A 6,000-nucleotide genomic window follows, 5' to 3' on the forward strand; every position below is an offset into this window, starting at 1 on the left:
AAAGGGGCTTGGAAAGAGGGATTGGCGAGCTCGGGTGCGAGAGGAAATGAGCGGGGGATGGGGACGAGGTTAGGGCGAGGAGAGAAGTGGGAAAGAGGAGGGAGGGCTGGGGGGCCCGGGAGGAGGGGGCGAGGCGCTAGTCGGCTTTGCTTCCCGTCCCCCTCAATTGGCCGCTAGCTCTGTTTTGACTGCCTGTACAAAGCGAGCAGACGACGGGGGAAGGGGCGGTTAGGGACCGGATTTGGGAAAGGAGGCTGCAGCCCCTTCCCCTCCCCCTCCCCCCTCGCTGGGCCACCGATCAGGGACGAGGGTCTCTAAACGCGCCTGGCTTGGCTAGGGCTCCGCTGGATCTTGTGGCAGAGGCCACAAGGTCGAGGGTGAGAATGGGTCCTCCTGCATGGATCCAGACCCAGACCGGGGTTGAGGGGTTCGCGGTCAAGCGGGAATAGACACTCGCGCGGGAGTTAGCTGCAACTTCAACCCAAGGAGGCCGGGCCCTCCCCATCGCCCTCCTGCCCCCACCTCCCCACCGGGAGCGGCGTCAGTCTGCGGAACCCGCAGTGGGGCTGGGCGTTTCCGGATTGAAAGGCGCCCTCGGCCTCCGAGAGGGAGCTCACGCAGCCGCGGGGGGCCTTGGCTGCGGGCAGGCGCCGGGGTCCTGGGGCGTCTGTGCAGGGGTTGTGCTCCGGCGGAGTCCTGCTGCCAGGGCTCTGCGTGAGTTTGCAGCCAGAGGGGAGAGCCCCTGAAGTGTGTTTGGCTGGGGGCGGGCCGCACGTGGTGGTTAAATGGGTCTTGGGTCATATTGGTTCCTGGCTTGGACCGCTGATAAATGATTAAACCTTAGCAATTGGTGCATCCAGGCTGGCCGGCCACTTGCCTTCCGGACCCGTAGAGCTGCTTCTGTGCTCACCCAACTTCGGGGTCTTCCTTTGTGGCCCTGCATTCATGAGATTTCTGTGAAACCCTAGTAGTACTCTCAGTACATGGTATGTCATAATTGAAAACCAAACACCCCTGACTATCCAAGCACAGTTTAGAGAGAGTAATGTCTAGGTTATTCAGTCCTAGAATACCCCACTTTAAGGATTAATATACCTAAAATTTTTTTTTCCTGGGCTGAACTGCCCAGATGTGCTATTTGGCAGCTAAAATTCTCTGAGAATTGGCATAACTCCCTCCCTTTTCCCCCAGTGTCGTCAGGCAAACCGTTTTAAGGTAGTATGCCTTCTTACAGTATTCGCATAAGGCATAAGAAGAAGGAGCAACATAATTTCATGTGGGACACTGATCCGTTTAAATTCAAAGAAATTAAAGACAGCTATAGAGGTATTGTCATGAACTGTCCTTAAAGTCATTTAACTGAAAGATCTAAATAAAGTGTCCCCTGGGTTAAAGCAGAGTGTTAAGCATACTCTTTAAACGTTTAACCCCGTTAAAGGAGTTTATATTTAATACTTAAATAGTTTTCTTGTTAATTTCTATCATATCAAATCGAAATGCTCTAAAATTACATATGTATTTATCCTTAGACTCAACAATTCCACATTTAGAGATGTATTTAAAAGATAAAACAGGCAAAAAATGAAAGTTGTACTCTGTTCATTGCAGCACTCTTTATAATGGCAAAAGATTAGAACACAAATTTCCCATCCACAGGGACCTAGTTGAATACACTTTAATCCATTAAATAGAATACTGTACAGCTGTAAAAAATGAATGAGGATATCTCTATACTCCTATGAGTGATCTCTCTAATATATAATTAAATTAAAAAACAAAAACTAAAGTGCAGATAGAATTAGGCAAATCTATTGAGCTAGAACAAAGAATAAAGTTTACCAAGTGATGATGTGGTAGAAGGGAATGAGGAATAGAGTTTAATGGGTATAGCATTTCCATTAAGGATGATGAAAATGTTCTGAAAATTAATAATGTGATAATGATTGCACAATATTGTGAATGTACTTAGTGCCACTAAATTCTATACTTAAATATGGCTAGGTGATGTTTTATGTTGTGCATATTTTCCTATAAAAATTTTAATATAAGGTGCAGGATATTATACATCATATGCTACTTTCAGGGGTGCACATGCATGTGTGTGTGTATGTGCATGTTTTAAAAACAGAAGTATAAACCAAATCTAATGAAAACTGTGATCTTAGAGAAGAAAGAGGCTATGAAGGAAGAGATAATGATGAAGTCTAGACTTTTCAAAACATGCCTTGTCTTATAGTTCTAACTTTGGAGCCATACATATTTTGTATAGCTAAAAACAAAATTAAACTTTAAGAGAGCTTTGCCTAAAAACTGAAAACAAACAAAAACAAATAAACCTGTTTATCATATTAGTGGCATAAACAAAGAAAAGTTAAAGTGTCATTTAGACACAGTATTTAGATTGTACCTCTTTATTAGGATATAACCTAAGGATGGAATGAACAACAAAGAAGTCTCAATGGTGGTAATGTGACAGATTGGAATGGGGAGCGAGAAAGAAAGAGATGAAATCAATGTACTTTTATCACTCAAAAATATGCATTTTCTGGTCCTACACATTGAAAAAACTTTAAAGTAGTGACAACCCAATAACAATATGCACCCATTGTGCCCAGATTGTGGTCCCTAAATACCATTACCCTGGAAATGGAATGAGGATTCCTTGGTTAAGTGGCTGATTTGAGGTCTGGGGCAGGAATTATGTAAGATGAGTCTGGATTATCTGTTTTTGTCATAAATGAAAGCAAGAAAATTATCAAACTGTTAGGGCCATATTGAAAGGAAACTGGACCTAACTTGAAAAAGATTTTTATTGACCAAAGATGGAAAAACATCAACATCAAAAATAAAAATGACTGCAAAGGACTGAAATACATGAGATCTGTAAATATTCAAGAATTACAAATAATACTCCAAACAAAAGTTAATTGGTCTCACTTTTGGAGATTGTTAGGGCACGGCTTATTATTCTAGAAACATTGCTAAATAAAATTAACTCTTACTCTGCCTTCACAGGATAGACTCAGAAAAAGTATTTCTTTGAAAAATTATGGTTGTAGGAATTCCCTTATGGCTCAGTGAGTTAAGGACCCAGTGTTGTCACTGCTGTGGCTCTGGTTACAGCTGTGATATGGGTACAGTCCCTGGCCTAGGAACTTCCACATGCTGAGGGTGTGGCCAAAATTTTTTTAAAAAATCACAGTTGTAAACACAGGAATGATAGAATTTAAAAAACCACAACTTTGCAAACTCTAATGAGATAATGGATGGACCCGGGCAACAGTTATTAGTGACTGCTAAAAGTGAGTCAAGTATTCTCATTTGGGGACCATTTTCTCTCTGGGGGACATTTGGCAATACCTGGATACATTTTTTATTGTCACAACGAGATGATGTGTGTGTTTTGAGGGTGCCAGGGATGCTACTGAATATCATGCAATGCACAGGTCAGTCCCCCATAACAAAGTATTATCTGGCCCAAAATAGCAATTTATTTGAGAAACCCTGCATTAGATGAACAGTCAATATGGAACTTTTTAATGAATAATTCAAGCTATTACCCCCAGAACCTACTGATTATTGTTAACTTTTGAAAAATAAGATAATCACACATTATGTATCTACTTAAATGGTGCAACAAAAGACACACAAAGTGCCTGTGAAATCTCTTTGTCCAAAAAAATTGAACCTAAATGTAATCATACCTTTATATTTTAGTCACCAGTTTGTAGTAACTATGGAGCATGGTAAAACATATTAAATGATACCTCAAGAATACGGTCAACCAGATCTAGAATGTGGGAAGTACCACAGGACCAATTTTTTTTTTCAAACAAATGACATAGGTAGGGAAAAGGGAGGGGAATTATATTGGTCCAACAATCAGTTGCAATGTTTGTACTTTATCTGGGCTATTTATTTGAACACAGGTATAAAACAATATTTTGAGGTAATCTTCAGGGGTGATGGTGAAAGCCGATTATTAGCTACTAAAGATTTATTTTCAATTTTAGGGGGTCTGACACTGGTATCATAGCTATATTTTTTAATAATATTTTTCCAGTACTAACTACATTCTTATGGGTGAAATGATATGATGCCTGGGATTTGACTTAAAATACCACAGGAAAAACAAAGGAAGGATTCAAAAAAGAGCGGATGTACTTTCCTCCATTCCTTTTGCTAAGTATACTTAGTTAACCACTATAGACATTATATATAGAAAAAAAAGAGTAAGAAGACTCTGAGTGGTGGAAAGAAGACAGACTGGCCAGGGACTGGCCATGAAAGTGAGTTCCATGAGGTTTTGTGTTTTTTGTTTTGTTTTGTTTCTTTGTTTTTGTTTTTTGCCTCATATATTGTGCAATAGATTTGGTGTAGGTGGCAACCTGGAAATGCCAGCTGGTATGGATCAAAAAACAATGGCTTGAAGAAAACCCTACACTCTCTAGCCAAAGGCCAGGAAAGGGGCACACCAGCCAAACAGAAAATTTGTAAATAATAACTGCCCTATAACCAGGAAAATATTACAAAAAAATATGGGCACCCCCAAGCAGCAAAGGCTACCTGAAGACTTCAAACTTTCATCCTTGGCAGGCTGTAACAAAGTGTCCCTCCCAGAGTAGCATTTCAGAAGGTCAAGTAATGGGCCACCCCATCCCCCTGCTGCCCCCAAAGAGCTAGTGGAAAACCTGGCCTTCCACCTCCATCTAACAGTAATGAAGTGCCCCTGTCCACTGGGATGGTATCAAGGGAGTCCTAGTAGTGAAGCCAAGGAGAGCCTCATGGAGAGCAGTAATGAATCGCGTCTCTCTCTCCCAGCCAGGATGGTGTAGCAGAAATGTAGTGGGGAGCTAGTACTCCCAGCCCTGCCTAACAATAACAAAGTGCACCTCACATCTCAATCATGTCAGTGGAGGCAGAACATGCACTTCTACTGCCACTTAGGAGTAATGAGGCAAAACCCTCTCTCTTCACCCCTAACCCCATACAGAGTCAGAAAAGGCTGCTAAAACACATGACTTAAATATGATCCAAAGTTTCATGACACCCAAAATATCCAGAATTCAATTGAAGATTACTAATCATACCAAGAATCAGAAAAGCTTAATGTAAATGAGAAAAGAAAATTAATACCCACCACTGCTGAGATGACACAGGTATTAGAATTATTTGACCATGGCTTTAGGGCAGTCACGATAAAAAAATTTCAAAGAACATTTGTGAACATGCTTGCAACAAAAAGAAAAAAAGAAAAAAAAAAAAGAAAGCCTCAACAAAGAAACAGAAGATGTAATGAAGAACTAAATGGGAATTTTAACTACAATACAATAAAATTGAAAATACAGTCATCAAAATTAAGAAGCTTAAGAGGTCCTGTTGTGGCTCAGTGGTAATTAAACCAACTAATATCCATGGGGATGTGGGTTTGATCCCTGTCCTTGCTCAGCATTTCCATGAGTTGGGGTATAGGTTACAGATGCAGCTCAAATCCCACATTGCTGTGGCTGTGGCATAGGCTGGCAGCTGAAACTCCAATTTGATGCATAGCCTGGGGACTTCCATATACTGTAAGTGTGGCCCTAAAAAAAAAATTAAGAAGCTTAATAAATGGGTTTAACAGCAAAATGGAGAGGACTGGAATTATTACAAAATTATTTAACATTTGGTCATCAGAATCTCAGAAGAGAAAGAAGGTAGAGCTGCTAAAAAACTACTTGAAGGAAATAATGGGTGAACATTTGCCAAATTTAGCAAAAGACATAAGCATACAGATTCAAGAAGCTGAGTGACTCTCAAACAGTGTAAACTCAAAGGAATCCACATCAAGATTCCTCAATTAAAGACAAAGAAAGCAAAAAGAGAAATGATACTTTCCTGGTAGGGGATAATAATTCAAATGACAGCAGATTTCTCATCAGAAACCATGGAGGCCAGAAGGAAGTGGCACATATTTCTCAAGCACTGAAAGAAAATAATTGTCAACTCAAATTCTATCCA

This window comes from Sus scrofa, chromosome 2, assembly GCF_000003025.6.
Source record: "Sus scrofa isolate TJ Tabasco breed Duroc chromosome 2, Sscrofa11.1, whole genome shotgun sequence".
Lineage (NCBI taxonomy): Eukaryota > Metazoa > Chordata > Mammalia > Artiodactyla > Suidae > Sus > Sus scrofa.